The 17,135-nt window shown below is 47.0% G+C and overlaps 2 protein-coding genes across 15 annotated transcripts in view; both read left to right on the top strand.

Moving 5' to 3' along the window:
- The window catches only part of Nca (neurocalcin homolog), a 716,194-nt gene that overhangs the window by 352,796 nt on the left and 346,263 nt on the right, over positions 1 to 17,135 (top strand). The window lies entirely within an intron of this gene.
- Positions 1 to 17,135, top strand: part of LOC139756261 (neuronal calcium sensor 2) — a 409,472-nt gene that overhangs the window by 119,836 nt on the left and 272,501 nt on the right. For 2 of the 4 annotated variants that reach the window (XM_071675466.1, XM_071675468.1), the window contains exon 2: positions 16,674 to 16,718. The exons of the other annotated variants lie outside the window; for them this stretch is intronic. The gene's annotated coding sequence lies outside the window, so the exon portion shown is untranslated. The remainder of the gene's footprint in view (positions 1 to 16,673; positions 16,719 to 17,135) is intronic. 4 annotated transcript variants of the gene reach the window in all.

Here is a 17,135-nt window from a genome sequence, read left to right as displayed (position 1 = left end):
TCCGTCGTAACCATAAAAGACTTTTGCGATATCTTGCTATGCTGGTGTGCAGTCTCCCAAAATTCCATAAACTCTTTTGATATTAAAAGCTTCGCAAGAGATTGCCTCCAATAACGTGGATGTTTAGATTCCTGCGGCTGTAGTCTTAAACTGTAAGAGAGGGTTCTCCCCTCCCCGTAAGGCTGCCAGTTACTTCCTGGCTGAGAGGAGATCACCCTCACAGAGTTTGAGGGTAAGACTGCTTGTACTTGGTGGCTGGGATAAGATGGCTCTCCCACATAAGGCCTGGCTGGGAGAACAGCCCCCACGACGGCCGTTGGTGTTCCGCTAACTTTGCGCAGAAGATTCTTCCTCAGTATCTGTGAAGACTTCACATGAGTGACTGTTGCAACCGTTGTCTCAGCCAGGAAGGTCATTAGAAGGCATCTTCAGACACAGAGACACACGACCAGTAACGCTCCTCACAACGATTGTCGTGTGGCGCAGGGAGGAATGTTATATACATACGTGTATACGTAGTAAAACCAGTGAAATTGCTGGGTTGGAAGATGTCAAGAGAGTAGCCACGGCACAGTCGTAGTAAGGAATGGGGCAGATTATAAAGCTTACTTTATGTCTATGAGCAAGATGATGTGAGGGGCAGCGTCATGGCATAGACGTTACCACTGGAAGGTTTGGTTCCAAACCCTCACAAAAGTTAGACCCATACTGGAGTGTCAGCTGGGCTAGACTGGGGAGAATCAACAGTGACATCTGTACTGTAGTTTTTATCGTAGCTCAGTCAGTGTTGGCGGCCCACCACCGTGGGTTGCTCCCGGAGGATGTATCGAGAGACATGGTCTCTGGCTGCCTTGTGAAGGGCACTTAAGAGTTTCCACTAGTGTGTCTGATCAGCCCTCTAGCAGCAGCTAGGATGGCCTGGAGACTGGCCAGCCTTCATGCTGCAGCTGGAGTGGCCTGGGGATTGCGGCGCCAGACTGGTGGCATCCCGAGCTGCCTGGGAACGAGACTTGTGCTGATGATCATCCAGTAGACATCTTTAGTTATATCAAATGTATTGATATTGTTAACGTTTTCTTTTAGGTCAGATGTTTGATTCCTGCCCCAGACTTGTTGGTAGTGCAGACAGATGTATGTTTCATGGTTCAGTTATAGTGTGTTGACAGTCTCGAGATCCCATATTGAATACATTGTGAGGTGAAGGAGGACACACACACACACACACACACACACACACACACACACACACACACACACACGAAGCTGGTGCGAGTCGTCCCTGCCCGAGTGACTTACGTTTCAACATCAGACGTCAACTCAGCCAGGGCGCATCCTCGTCACCCTGTAGCAGGTGGTGACTTTGGGTAGTAGGGCTCACAGTATTGTGTGTTGAGGGATCATCATTGAGGAACTGACACTTGTTTAAACGGTTAAGCTCAATATACGACTGATGTGAGAATAATGGTTGCAAGTGTATTCAGAGAGGGAAAATATGGTGGAAGCTGCAAGGAAAGGGAATGAGTCTTATTGTTGATTTCAGAGAACTAAAGACTGTATTCGTGTCTTGTACACATGATGGCTAGACTGGAAGGATTTGATTTGTTCTAATTCCAGTATAATCACCTTGCGATGTTCTGTTGTTAGGGAAGTTTTCTCTAAGTGTACAGGTAGATATTTATCTAATTGTTCATAAAAATGATAGCCATGTATTCACACAGTGAGAGAGAGAGAGAGAGAGAGAGAGAGAGAGAGAGAGAGAGAGAGAGAGAGAGAGAGAGAGAGAGAGAGAGAGAGAGATTTTATCCAGATGCGCACACAAGATATTTCCTTTCTTCAGGTTGTCTGAACATGTAAATAAACCCTAGTGCCCTGGAGAGTCACAGTCAACACTACAAGTAGCGGACGAAGAGTGTTGGACCTACACATAATCCTGTCAACGTTTCCTTTGTTTTGACCAAGACTGGCAGGAGGAGAGCAGCAGAGGCAGCCACAGCCAGAAAGTATGGTTGTGTAGTGCCAGGCCCTTCACGCCCTCCACCTTCCTCATGGAGGACTAGAGGTGTGACAGGATGTCTTATCAGAGAACTTTACATATATAATTACTCCATACAACCGTCGTATGAAGGTCTTATTACTTGTTATCCGAGTGTTTGGTAACGAATCACGTGCGGGTAAGAGTAAAGTCCTCGGTAGTTCTAGGGTGTGTGAGGTGAGGGGGTCGGGAGTAGGCGAGCACATCCTGCCACACGTTCCTGCTCGGGGAGTCCAGCCTCCCTGATTCACTCCTCTTTTATATTCTCCATCTGGAGAGAAAATTTCCGGCAAAACTTAAGTCTGCAGGGAGGGGAGGGAGCGGGGGACAGGGAGGGGCGGCAATAGGGCGAAGGAGGGAGTGTTGAGGAGGGAGACGTCAGAGTTGAAGGGCTGATAAAAGAGAAAAAGTGCAGACGAGTGAAGAAAGAACGGGCATGTGTCAGGGGTTTCTCACTGGAGAAGGAGAAAGCAGTTTAGGCAGTGGGAGCCTGGAGAGTAGGTGGGAAGATGAAAAGAAAGAAGTGGAAGAAGGTCATTGGTAGAGAGGGAAGGCGTGGAGAGTTAGTTGGTGAGGAGAGCTGTGAGAGGTTCAGGAGCGGGAGGGCGTGGGGAGTTAGGTGGTGGGAAGGACTGTGAGAGGTTCAGGAGCAGGAGGGCGTGGGGAGTAGGATGGTGGGGAGGACTGTGAGAGGAAGGCCCACCCTGATGGTAGGTTAAAGGGGATCACCACCACACAAACAAGGTCACAATGGCTCCCAGAGATTTGAGACTGAGAGGAAGGGGAGGATCTTTGTCTGGAAGGAACGGGAGGATGTTTATATGGAAGGAGAATGTTTTTATAGGAGGAAGGACGGAGAGTATGTTTGTATGGAAGAGGGGGGATGTTTGTGTGGGAGGAAGGAGCGGAGGATGCTTGTATGGGAGGAAGGAAGGTGGGTATAGAAAGTTAAGACATTAGGACACTGTGAGTGAGAGGATAAAGACAGAAGTTTTAATAGGAATTGGAAGTAAAATAAAGAAATCTTTCTGAGGAACAGAAAGACGAACATTACAGAAATACGGAGGAATTTAGATAGAGGAAGGGGAGCGGAATGTCCAAACGGAAGCCGGAAGGTGGGCCAGGAAATTGAAGGAAGCATCAGGGAACGGAGAATAGGAGGAGTGATGTGTCAGGTTAGTGTGATGGTGGCGGAGGCATCTGGCGCTCCTTACTTCAAGTATTGCAGCTGTGTTGATATACCAAGTGAAGTGTGAGTGGCGAGTATTACTGGCCTGAGCACTTGCTTCTTCATGATGGGGAGTCGCTTCTATGTAGTAATGTAAAGTGATAAGTCTTGTTTCATAACGTTCAGAGGGATGTTCACCATACTGATAGTGTGTATGACAGTACTCCAGGCGAGCGTTAGTATATGTCATAATTGCTGGGAGCAGTCAGCAGAGTCCTGTCCTCTTCCTTGATGATGTGCCAGTCTTGATGGACAGCATGTATCGTTTGGGCACTGGACTGTGTCCTGGTGGCGAGCGCCCAGCACCTATCGCTGCTCCCAGTAGATAGTAGTTCACCCGTGTCGCATTTTATCTCCACTTACTGTAAGGTTCTTCAGTTGGTCATTGCCAGTAACCCCAGAGCGTTTCGTGAGGAAACTGTCCTGTGTTGTTAATACGGCTGACACATGTGCGTTAGAACAGTGTCACAACAGTTGTGGCTCAGCAGCTGTGTAATCACAAGTGTTGCACTGGAGCTATGTCTACAGCTGTGTTATTGCAGGTGTCTCAGCTGTCACGGCGGGTGTTACTGTAATGATTGATTACTTATTTGTACAGTACGGCAGGGGTGTTCTGCACTCTACTAGTACTTAAATTGGCGTTACAAGCACACTGAAAGTGCGAGGCGTTGTGGTACTTCCAGCACAGCTCATGGGACAAGGATTTTGGTGACGTTTAAATGTGTAGAACACTGGACTCAACAGGAAATTGTTGAAGGCAGTTTTTATTCTTCAGGAACGCGGGTGAAGTGCAGTGGAAATGTTATAAGGTCAGTTTGATGATGTTAAGGGACAACTTGGACAGTTTAGAAGGGTTAGGTTTTTCATTGTTTACGAGGCAAATTTCAGATCATATAGGCAAGAACTTTGAAAATGCAGTTTTGGAGATCGCAAAGACTAAATTTCATTTTACACAAGAGCAAAGGAGGCAGCAATAAAAAACCGCGATGCTGTAAACGGTATTAAACTATATTTTTACGGTAGTGTGTTAATTACATTGTGCAGACCAGCGGCCGTGATAAAATGTTGTAATCCCACGATTAATTATGGTCCGAGGCAGTACCCGTGAGGCCACACCGTTCTGTGCTGGCGACTGCCTCGCCACTACCTAGCTGTGTGGTATGTTTAATCGTGCAGGACCTATGTTGTCACTGTGGTATAGTAGTTGAACGTTGTGTCCACACTTTCACAACAGTTGGGAGAAGGCTGTGTACAAACAGTCTTCATTGTGCAAGATTTGATCATTTGTTGAGGACTTTGAGGTTTGGTTGGTGTAGTTTACACTCAAGTGAATAATGTGGTGTGCGTTGGTTAGTTCTGGTTGTGAACTTTGGTATATACTCCGCTGACACTCGCTGCCAACCTCCTGTATGAGTTGCTGTCATCCTCAGTTGTCTTCTTGACCTTTGCTCTTATCATGTATAATTGTTGTAGTACATGACGTGTCGTAGCTCTGTTTCATCTACACACACACACACACACACACACACACACACACACACACACACACACACACACACACACATTTATGATATGTGTAGCTTTGGGGTTTCGTCCTGGAGTATTATATTACACTGTAGTATAGGATGGGTATCAAGAAGAGGTGTTACTAGAACATGGTTATGACTGTGAACAGCAGGAAGTTTTGTATGTGACGGTATTAACATTCAAGTTGTCATATGTCAAGTGTACGCCTCTAGTTCATCGTAGAGCAAGGGTTCAACTGTTGCATGTGTATCACTGTGCTTCCCATGCGCAGTATGCCTCCGATTATGGTCGAGCGGGTTTGTCCTTTCATTGTATCAGGTTGGCCTTGTATGACGTTATATTTGTGAATACATTAGTGGGTGGAGGGAACGGTGTGCATTTGTTGCTGCTCCCTCCGTATGTGTCCTGGGGCCAACTTGGGCAGTGACGCAATGTTTTCCTTAGCCAGTTACGCCAAAGCAGACAGGCAAACGTATCGGCCATAGACAGGTATACCAGAGCAGACAGACAGACGTGCCGACCATAGACAGCTACAGCTATACAAGATGATGAGGGGGAAAGTTTTTGATTCGGGAGTCACAGTCAGAAGGAAGATGTCGTGACAATAGCGTTCTGGGGACGGCAGAATGAGAGGCCAGCGCTGCAGGTGTATGATAATAGCTCTTGACGTTATGGCAGGGGTGGAGCAAAATGATACATTATGTTGTATTAGTATTATCATTACAGTTCCTGACATAGTCGGGAAGAAGATAATTCCCCGCTTTATATACGTGTTATGCTGAAGAGGGGAAGGTTCAGGCGCTGGACTCTGGCATAAAAGTGTGTGTGGCGTCGAGTGGCGGGCGGTGGCACTCGTCATGGTATTGACTGACATCGTACCCCTTACTCCAGCACTGTCCTCCCTGGCGCCGCCGCCTGCGTTATGGTCGGCGCCTGCTTCACGCCCTCTTTTCTCAGTCACCGCCACACTCCCTCTGTTGTTATGGTGACCATCTCTCCCTCTGTTGTTATGGTGACCATCCAACCTTCTCCCACTTTCTTTCTGGATTGGTACAGCCAGGATGACGAGGCTTAACGCAGCCAGGGTGAGTGAGCATTAGTGCAGGGAAAATGCGTGAGGCTTGGTACAGGGAGGGTGAGAGAAGCTTAGTATAGGGAGAGTGGGTGAGGCTTGGTAAAGGGAGGGTGAGAGAAGCTTAGTATAGGGAGAGTGGGTGAGGCTTGGTCCAGGGAGGGTGAGAGAAGCCAGACGCAGGTATTGGATCATGGGTCAGAGATCAGGTGGCAGTAAACGAGCACCATTACACTAATGGTATTAACCTGTTTGTCCTCAGTTCATGGTAAACATAGAGCCTCCATCATTGGCTCTGTCTGCTAATTACTTGTATTGAACTCTAGTACAGCTGTGCACATGTGGCCCCCCGGCAGAATTGTACGTAAACACACCCATGTAATCGTCAGAGTTTTTGTTTGAAATTAAGTTATACAAAAGCAGTACAATTACTGTATATTACAGTGTAACGTTTTTCTGGAAATCGGAGTTCTTTTTTTTTTTCAAAGTTGAATACAGTAGCAGAGTTGTGGAGATGTCAGGACGGCGATGACACAGAAACGACTATGTAAGCCTTTGTATATATATATATATATATATATATATATATATATATATATATATATATATATATATATATATATATATATATACGCACATATACACAGTTTCAGCCTATCTCAGTATACGACCTTGCCCAAAATGCAACTTCCGCAGTGGAAACACTGAACACTTGCCTTGTGCTCACTTAACAATGACACATCATGACCACACTGTGGGCCCACCCGGTGGACGTTGCCCGCTTCCTGTATGCTTTGCATGAGTTTCATATTCGGGTCTTGGAACTGGAAGGTAATATATATATATATATATATATATATATATATATATATATATATATATATATATATATATATATATATATATATATAGTTACTGGAAAACTAATTATTAAATGTATCCATAAAGATAAGACAGAAACAGGATCGTCTATTGTTTCCATAAGAGAGGACTGGAACAGAGCCAACATACTTTTCCATATTGTTTGGAGAGGATTAGAGGCATAGTGTTTCCAGAAGAACAGAACAGGAGAGGAACACTAATCTTACGTAGAACACAAGTGTAACAGAACGACACACTTTATTTCAGAAAGGCAGTAAAGGAAGGTAAGGTATGCAGCAGATGTGCTCCTGAGACAGTTGTGGCACTGCAGGATGTGGAGTGTCGTGTCCTGTACTTTAACGGTGCGTTGCGGGTAATGAGCAGGTTGAGGGCGTCATAAGCCGAGGCAGTAGGGTAGAGGTCGCGCGCTTCCTTCCCCAGCACACACCCTGCTGTGATGTCCCTCATGACTTGCCAGTCCCCAGGAGACAGGCTCTGTCTTCCCCCGGACGGTACCAGCGTGGGCCCAAGAGGTACGCTGGGTGTTATTGTGTCTTAACCCGTCTGCAGCAGTTGCCTCCTGCCTCTCAGCCCATCCACAGCAGACTAGGCCCCGTTTTCCTCAGGTCTGATTCCTCCGCCTCAGACAGCCTTGCATTCCTCTTGGCCGTGGCTTGTTTTAGACGAGTCAAGGCTGAGTCCCTCTTAAGTCCTAGTCCTTCCCTAGTTGGCAGGTCGTATGTCTCATTTGGGAAATCCCTTTTTCTGGTTGTCTTAGCCGGTCCTCAACAGACAGGTTGTATTTTCCTCGGTGTTAGCCCGTCCCGAGCAGGGTGATCATGTATTTTTTCTCGTGTTTCAGCAGTTTCTCATCATGCAAACTGTGTCCCCAGTAGGCGGGTCTCATGTCCCCAGCAGGTAGATCATGTTTCCTCAGCAGGCAGCCCCTCTGTCCTCACCAGGCAGACCGAGTGTCCTCACCTGCCAGTTGATGGAAGTAAAGAAGTAGAGCACAAGTAGAAGACGTGAGCACAAAAGATAACCCTCTTTATATTACGTAGAGCAAGTTGTGGTGTCACGTGACCATAGTTTTAGCGACCACCATCGCTACGTCAGAGATGGCAGGTTGGGTTGTGTTAACCATCACAATAACGAGGTTGGAACTATTTTTTGTTGTTGTTGTTGTTGCTAACTTCATCTTTAAAGATGGCTGAAATTGCCGAGTTTAGAAGTATGGAAAACACTTTCACCTCGGGTGTTGAGAGCCACAGAGCAAAACTGGGAACGATCAGAACCATCCACTTTATTTTGTAGACTGCAGACGGAAATAAAATGAGTCGTAATATACCGATGGAAAGTCCTGGACCCCAGCGTACACTCTAAAAGTGGTCGTCATGAGAACTTTAAGAGATGAAAGATAGCCAAATAAAAGCGAAAAAATAGATGTCGTCATTACAGGAAGAATAGATGATGTCAACAGTGGAAACCCGAAACTTGCCATCGCTTTACCTTCAGATACTGGATATGGTTGGCAGGGAGGAGCCTGTGGAGAGATTCAGAACACAGATGATAAATACCTACAAAGTGTGCGTGATCAGCCAGGTTGTTGTTGTAGGCAGTGCAAATGCGGACGGCGACCACAGACAGTCTGACGTATCAGAGGAGAAAGTGTGCAGCTTGGCTCCACACCCTAATCAATGTAAGGGACACGTAGTGTACCAGTGAGCGTGTGGCTTTCAAGTTCCTAGTAAATATGCTATGTTGTTCCAGTTAGTCCTAGCCTCTCTCTAGCAGTCTAAGAATATGGATTCCATTAGTCCTAACCTGGCGCTTGCATACTGGCAGTGTTACTTCCCTCGGATGGAGAACGTCCCAGGTATATTAGGCGCGTGAACCTCCTTTGTCTTGACCATGACCAGGAGAAACACGGTCTGACGACTTGAGCAAGCCGGGATACCGACTTGCCTCGTCCTAGGCCGTACTCAGCTGGCCATACGTTAAACTAACGTAGTGCAAGTCGGTCCTCATGAGGCTGGGTGTGCCTGTGCCGTAGTCCAACTTGGCTGCCGTCGTCCTCACCATCATCTCGCGCTACGTACAGCCCAAATATTTACACTCTTTCTGCCCGCCCATCGTCCACCTGCTACCCTCCTCAGCTAACATGGTGCCCCCTCTCTGTATTGGTATCTTCAAGTAATTTCAGAATGAGTCAATTTTCTCTCTATGATTGTCTCCAGATAATTTGTGCGATCTTAAGAACCATTTGCTTGTTTCCTGGCAGTGTTCTCCATCTATTCCCTGTTGTTTGTCTGACAATATTCAGCCACTTCCTGTGAGTCACCTGTCCAACAGTGTTCCTTTATACACCTCTTCTTAACTAAACGCTCTTTTTATATTTTCTCATATCTACTCCTTTCATCTGGCTCCTACTCACATCTCTTTCTTTAGGTTCAAGCCTCTCTTTGAGATGAATGTCAGTGTCCATCTTCAAAAGTGTTTTCAGGTTCTTTGTGAGTTCAAATTTTTCAGACCCCTCGGAGCCTGGGGCCTTGACATGTGTATACCGTCTGGCAGTGTGTTCCCCTCTACGCCGGCTTCCCCCTCCACGCATGCCCCGCCATGTCATGCCATCATGACGAGCAGCGTTATCAGATGTGTGGTCAGTTGTCTCACTGTCAGGAGCATGTTCCAGTGCCCCCCCCCCCCATGGATGGTGTTGGGGGAGCCCTACCACGTCACGTGCCACTGCTGCTGTCGTCCTCGCTTCGTCTTTATTGTCGTAACGTTTCCGCTTCACCATTTTATGGCTGTATTTTAACCAGCCGCTTATTATATATGAACGCGTCAGCCAGCAGTTGGTGGCAGTATGCTCGAGAGTTCTCTTGATGTCTTGGGTTATGGCTCCATATGTTTTGGTTTGTTGGTATGACTCGCATAACTTGTCACGTTTTTGGTTAATGATTGAAATTGTTTCCGGTGATCATTTCATGAATCGTCCAACCTTGTTCTCAAGATTTAATAGGAAATTAAGGAGACAACTGGGGAATTTGTAGGTGGCAGCCATCCACCAACCGATGACGTACCACTGCCTGTATGTTGGGATGTATAGTGATGACGTCACTGCAGTGAAGTTCCCCCACCTTCCTTGCCTCCAGCACGGTTCACTGTCTTTTCTGATCACCAGCGGTCGGGATGTTGGCATTGTGTCCACAGCACACCATATCCCTCCCACACAGTACACTCGACAACATGGAACTCCTACAGGTTCTTACTCTTGATTCATTTACTTTTTTCTTCTTTTATATAACACGTGTAAGAGGAAGTACTCCAGAACAATGTGTCCGACTCGGAGCCGGGCCGCTAATGAGGAGAACTGCTTAGTTCCCAGAGTCCCTTTGACTGTCCTCAGGCAACTGGGGCCCATCCTACTTCTTAACACGTCTCCTCAACCTGGCTGTTTTTGTTCAACTTTCACGATGTCAGTCATCTCCAGTCTCCTCTGTGTTCAACACCATCTGTCTTTTCATCCCCTGATCGTCTCATTCTCAGAGGGCCGCTCTCCTAGCCAGCCTGGAATCACAAGCCTTCCGCCATATCCATTCTCAAGTTATCCCTCTCGTTGATCAGTCCTTGACGTACCTCGTGAGGTTCAGGCTCTCTCCTTGTCCTACAGTTATGCTTTCGGCCATCGCTGTGAATGAGCTGTCTGCATATGTCCTTAATGCCGTGTCACACACCTCTGGCACCTGCCTGGTCATTGCTCACCATGAATTGTGTTGTTGATAGCCAGCTTAGGAGTGACTTATGATACCTCCTCGTTCCTTGATCGGCGAGGCTGTGGAACTGTTCCTTTTCTCGTCGTTCTCTCTCCCTCCCTACAACCTATCCATATTTAGGAGTCAAATCTAGAAACACTTTTTACTTGTTCTAGGATTGCCATGTACCTCGTCTGGTTGTCGCAGTAGCCTGGAAATTATGAAATCAATAACAACTTGATGCATGACTAGATCATGTTTGTTTCCTCAGCGTAAACATGTTCCGAGCGTGACTTAGTGAGACTGAACATAGTGGAGTGAGCCAGACGACCAGTGAGGAGGCTGACCGACCACTGAAGATGATCATGGTGGGCAAGCGGGTGTCGAACTCCGTAACTCATGTTTCTCTTCATGCTGGGTTTATTAATTTTATGTTTCCACATTTCCGTCTCTTCATTTATTCACACTTACTGTCCCTCATCAGTTTAAGTACCTTCATCTACATTTTTATTCACCTGCCCCAAAATAGTCTTTCATTTTCGTTATGCATTCTCTTCCTTTTTTGTTATCGGCTCATTGCTCTCTCTCTCTCTCTCTCTCTCTCTCTCTCTCTCTCTCTCTCTCTCTCTCTCTCTCTCTCTCTCTCTCTCTCTCTCTCTCTGTTACAAACAGGCTTATACACGCCAATATACCGATGCCCGAAATGGATTCATAGTGTTCAATCATTGGAAGTGTTTTCTCTTGCCAGCGGAACTGAAAAACAGAACTCGCTTGACAGGAACCATCAGTCCATGCGACCATGAGGGAAATGGATAGCCAAGTGATCGGCTCTTTGTTCTGTAACAATCATGATTTAAATCTCTCTCTCTCTCTCTCTCTCTCTCTCTCTCTCTCTCTCTCTCTCTCTCTCTCTCTCTCTCTCTCTCTCTCTCTCTCTCTCTCTCTCTCTCTTTATGCAGGGTTTCCTATTACACTTTAGGTCAGCACAGAAGCTCTGTTTATGTGTTGCAGGATTGGTTCATGATCAGGTGGTGGTGCCTGGTACATAGTATCACTAGACGGTCGCTGGTACGTACATGGTGGTGGTATGCAGCCCTACTACAGGCCAGCAGCCAGCCGGCAGGAACTGCAGCAATGGCACCCTACCTCCTGCCTTCCTGGCGTCTTGTTCTTCATGAATCATGTTTTTATTGGCACTCCTGTCATATCCTTGAAGGTGGATGTGTACTGGAGGGAGCTCACACGGGTAGACACTTGATCATGACACGTGAGTCACGTTCTGTCATGAAAGGTTGATATTGTATGTGTTAAGACTGGTGTGTGCCAGCCACCTGCTCTCACCATGACCTGTTGGTGGTAGTTATTGGGTCGTGCTCGAGTGTTGGTGCAGTAAGCCCAGGCAGGCCGGCCTCACCTGTTGCTGACACACACTTTTCCTATCCTGCCGATGGACTTCTGACATTCCCCGCCTCGACTGCCCCACCCTAAGCCACGCACATACATTCAGCATAACAAGCAGTTCCTTTGTTACCGAGGCTCTGTCATTAATGCCATATGCAATTAAGCTGCTGTCATTTTTCGGCCCCTGTATCCTGTGTGATTATTTCCATATATAATATAGCTGCAATCCAGTTATTACGTACGTGTATATATTTGAGATTACAGTGACTGCTGGTGTAAATCCTAGTGGTCACTGCTCACTGATATTAAGCATAATTAAAGAAGGAAGGGCAAGTTATAGATCGTAATGTGGTGAGGTTAGGTTGGCTTCGTGACCGTGGCAGGATCACAGGGAGGGAAGTGATGGATCGTTACTGTCATCGTCTCGGGTTCGATATATATATTTCTCGACCCAGGAGATAGTAGGAATGTTGTTCTTTATGATTACAGTATTGAACGAAATTATGTAAACAGTGAGGTGTCAGTTGTTCATGTTGGGTACCGGTTATATGGAGGATGGGATGTGGTTACCCGGGGAATGTCGGTTGCTTGAATATGGACGTACGAGTAGATTAGTTGCACCATACGACGATAACCTGGATAACAGAAGACAACGAACATTGAGCTTCAGGACGGACAGGGTCAGACTACGGTTTTAAAAGCAGAAAATATCGGTTGGTGTTAGGAGTGTGTGTGTGTTACTGGGTGAGGAGGGACATTGTGCCCAGAGAGGACGAGGGAGGACAAAGAGATAAGGAAAAGAAAAAGGGAGGGAGGAAATAGAGAGACCTTGTTTGAAGGGAGTGATTGTGGTGTGTTGGAGAGACGCACAATTGTTGTTTTGTGGCGGAGCGAGGCGGAATAATGAGAGAGGAAGGGGCATGGCGACCCCAGTCTCTCACCCACGGGTTCCTCCACCATAACATTACCATTATTGTTCTGTACCTCCTGCTGCACCTGGCCACACACACACACACACACACACACACACACACACACACACACACACACATGCTTGTCTTCGGTTCACGTGAGGACCAGTGGTGAAGATGGTGTCACTGAGGTATGTGACCTTTTGGCTACATCCGGCACCAGTCACTCACCCCTTCAGTGCATAGACCTGTACGTCCCTGCTGAATGCGACACGGACGACTGCTGTCCTCGGCCAGGACAGTTGTAACACACACACTAGGTTGGCGTTGGTCTGCCAGCACTGGCGGCACACCATGAGTTTTTGCCATCAATTCTTATCGTTCCTCAAAGCAGCTTCATACAGTTTTTTATTCAATGTTGACATGTCAGGGATAACTGAATCGTGCACATAAGACAGTAGTGCTTGCATCTAGGGATGTGTCCCATGGAGTCAAGTCCCTCAGACTTATGACCAGTTGGCTTGCTCAGCCACACATTCAGTGATGCTCATCAGCTTATCTGGTCAGAGAACATAGTCTCAGGAGGCCGGATAGGCAGCTTGACTCGTTATCTGGCTGGCTGGCTAGACATGCTGGCTGGGAGGGAGGGAGGAAGGAAGGCAGGCAGGCATTGACCGGCACTCAGACAGTCAGGCGACTGTTAGGAAGGCCACCGACGACCAGTCAATCACTTTGAATGGTGACTTGTTTTATCTTCAACCGCGCGATTACTCCGGCAAGTGGGCATAACGTGTGCAGGCAGAGGCCTGGTGAGTGAGAGAGGCGGGCGGCTGTCATGTCAGCAAGCTCATGTTCAGTTACACTGACAGGCATTACTCACGGGAACAGGCAGGCGGTCAGACAGGCAGGCGGCTGTCGTGTCAGTTAATAAAGGGTCAGTCAGCGGTGACAGGTTCAGAGCTCCTGGAGCCCAGAGTCGATTGCCTGTGGCTGCACCACACGAGAAGCTGGCGCGACCTGCCTACAGTGTATTGAGGTCCGTGGTCTTAATGAGTCTCGACTTGTGGGTGGCGGTTGAGGCAGAACCCGCGTCACACACGTCCGACATTTACAGGAATTAGATATCGTATCTAATGGATTGGTGATGTTGGTAAGTAAAGCATATAGCGATATAACTTTACCTTCTTACCACTGGAGTCCCTTCTGTGGGATTCTCGATATATCACGCAGAAAGTGACATTAAACTCATACAGGAGGAACATGAAACATATTGTATGGTAGTGAGACTTTAGTGTTGATGCTGAGGTTGATAAGTAAGAGCCAAGCACTGGAATGAGATTCCTTAACTTCATCCAGGAAGTAACAGAGAGACATGAGGCGTTATGTATTGATATAGAAAAGTTGGATTCCCTGGTATGACCATGGAAGTAGAATAACATCAGCCAAGTTGAATGAATATTTGATTGTCTCCTGAATGAAGGGAAACCACTTGGAAAGACATGAATGCAGTGGAACGGTAATGTTAGTGCCATTGTCAGCAGAGAACTTGGTATGGAAGATGCGGGTATCCTGGCAGAGGCTGGTGAAGCAGCTCTTAACCCACACACTACAATGCTTAACTGCACTTCGACGGAACATGTGAGGATATGTTCGGGAGGAAAAACTTGTTACCTGTAGAAATGGTAAAGAAAACCAGTTATGCGGCGGTACGGACGATGGGTTAGGTTTTCAGGTCTTGCTGAGCGAGTCACGTCTTTTTACTGTAGACTGTACTCGGTAAAGTAAGAATGTAGAACTAGAACCTTCCAAGATTTGACTGCACAACTCCAGGCAGAGAATATAAAGATGAATCAGTCCTTTTTGTGATCAGAACAGCTGTTCAGTAGAGAGAGATTTCCAGCATCTGAACAGGAGCCACAGCTCCACGGAGGTAGACTTCACTACTCATGTAATGTGGACTTTCCAGGATATTCTGGATGTTGTTGTGATATCAAGATTCGTTTTAGAAGGGGTGGGGGCGTTTGTTGGAATTACTAAAACATGAAAAGATGCGGAAGTTCAGGCGTTTGAGATGAAATAGTAGGACATTGTATTTTACAGACGGTGAACAGACGTTGCTACTTCCCCAGTGGGTAATCCTCTTCCTCTCTGAGTTGGAGACAAATCTTCAGCAAGATTACGACATGATTGGGGGAGTCATGGTCTGCCAGGGATGCAGCAGACGTGATGGTGTTACAAGAACCGCAGAGTCATTTCGTATCGGCGTCTTGCATTCAGGATAAGCGGCTCACTGTTAGCACTTGTAGTCACAGTCAGTAAGGTGTGTCTGGCGAGAGTGCGAACTGATTCTGGAAGCCGGAGATTGTTTGTTTGCTGCCTTGGGTATTAACGCTGACGAAGGTGTGTGCCCTGAATGCTGGCCAGTATTTATGATGGGCCGCAGTATAGCGGAGCACGGGTCCAAACTCTTGGATAAGTCGTAAATAAGAGAGGTTATCAATGTTTGAGGCAATTGGAGATTTTAGCAGAGGTTCATAAACAGTTTCTTTGTTAAATGGTTTAGATTCATGGCAGATACTCGACCTGTTCCAGATGATGCCCTTCACTTTAGAAACGTTTGAAATTCTTGTATAATGTGATAGCTATTATCACAAGTTAACAATGACTTTCTGACAGCTGTGCAATAGAATCATTCCTCGTTGGGGAATATTTTTACTTGCTTGGCTTTTGAATCTTGATTGTGGAATGGTTGACGTCTTTAGTCTCGAATTGCCTCGTCCATGAGTCAGGAATGTCTTGTTTCACTGATGAAGAATATGATACTTGAACACTCAGGAATGTAACGTTTGGTCGTTCATGAGTGATCTGTTTGGCCAGGGGAAACTGTCATCTCAGCATCTAAGAATACCGTGGAACTCCCTCACTCCTCTGTGCCCCCTTCCCCTCCCCTCCTTTTTATATGCTAATATATTTTTCTCCAGTCATCTGAACCCTGTCTTTCTCAACCCCATTTTCCGTCTTCTGCAGCAGCTTTTCCTCTCCGTTTTCCTCCTCGTTCCATTTTCATTCTCCCCGATGGCGGCCTCCTGTGCTGACCCTGACCTCTGATGGTGTCCTCGGCCTCCTCCCTTCCCGGGGCGCCGCCTCTCATGCTGATTCTCGCTAGTGTCGTCCTTTCCTCTCTCCCTTAACCCTGCCTCCTGTCTGCTCCTACGTCATCTACATAGCTCCTCTCCCTCCGCCATCTCCCCTCACGACTCACTTCCTCCTCCTCATTACTTATCACCTTCCCCTCGTTAGTACTTCACCACAGTCAAATGCATTTCTGCATTACTTACTACCACAGTTTCTTCAGTGCTGCTTACCACAACCTCCGTTTTACCACATTCCTCCCATACCTTCCACCCCCACCATGTTGCTACAACCCCGCCACCCACCCTAACCTCACAAGTCACAACTCCCTCCCCACTTTCCACACTCGCCTAACAAGTTACTGCCGCTTCCTCACTGAGTACCAGAAGCTCCTCACAACGTACCATATTTCCCACAGTTAACCTTGACCATTGTCCCACGTATTACAACGTAGCACATCCCCTCACCACCTGTCCCCAGTATCAGTTACCACATCTTCCGTTACCTTTTATTACCTCCCTACACCACTCCTCTCAAACACGTCATCATTTCCCACAACTTCCTCTATCCCTTACTCTGAATTTCCATTATATAAAGATTGGTTCTAGTTATTATAATAATACACATGGGGAAGTATGGGTTGTGTTAGGCTGGATGGTGGCCCGCTCTACCGTAAGTTTGGTTGTGGTGGTGTTGGCTTGCTTATTAGTGGCCACCGGGTCTGTTACTGACGGTTTTCTTTACTATGTTACAGGTGAGGAGAGGCGTCAGTGGTGGCGCGCGCTGTGTTATCCCTCAGGTAAGATACCACCTACGTACCTCCCTAACTTAGGTCTCTCTCTCTCTCTCTCTCTCTCTCTCTCTCTCTCTCTCTCTCTCTCTCTCTCTCTCTCTCTCTCTCTCTCTCTCTCTCTCCTCTCTCTCATAAGTAAACACTTGGCACTCTGGTGGGTCGGCCACGCCCAGATAAATGACAATGACGGCCATGACATTGGACTCTTAAACCTCATAACAGTCCGGCTGATGTAGGTCAAGGTTCTCCCGCGGGTCCAGTGTAGAACCTGATGCATTACTGAGTCGTAGGATATATAGCCTCACCAAATGACGCAAACACGACATGGCCACGTCAGAATTGAGAACGCTGTTTACACAGTCATTTTACCACCACCCACACTTGAACACGAGTATTGTTATAGTGTGGGAGGCGGCGCACGTC

Source organism: Panulirus ornatus, chromosome 21 (genome assembly GCF_036320965.1).
Source record: "Panulirus ornatus isolate Po-2019 chromosome 21, ASM3632096v1, whole genome shotgun sequence".
Taxonomy (NCBI): domain Eukaryota; kingdom Metazoa; phylum Arthropoda; class Malacostraca; order Decapoda; family Palinuridae; genus Panulirus; species Panulirus ornatus.
Note: the sequence above shows the minus strand (reverse complement) of the source record. Positions and strands in the feature narration are given on the sequence as shown.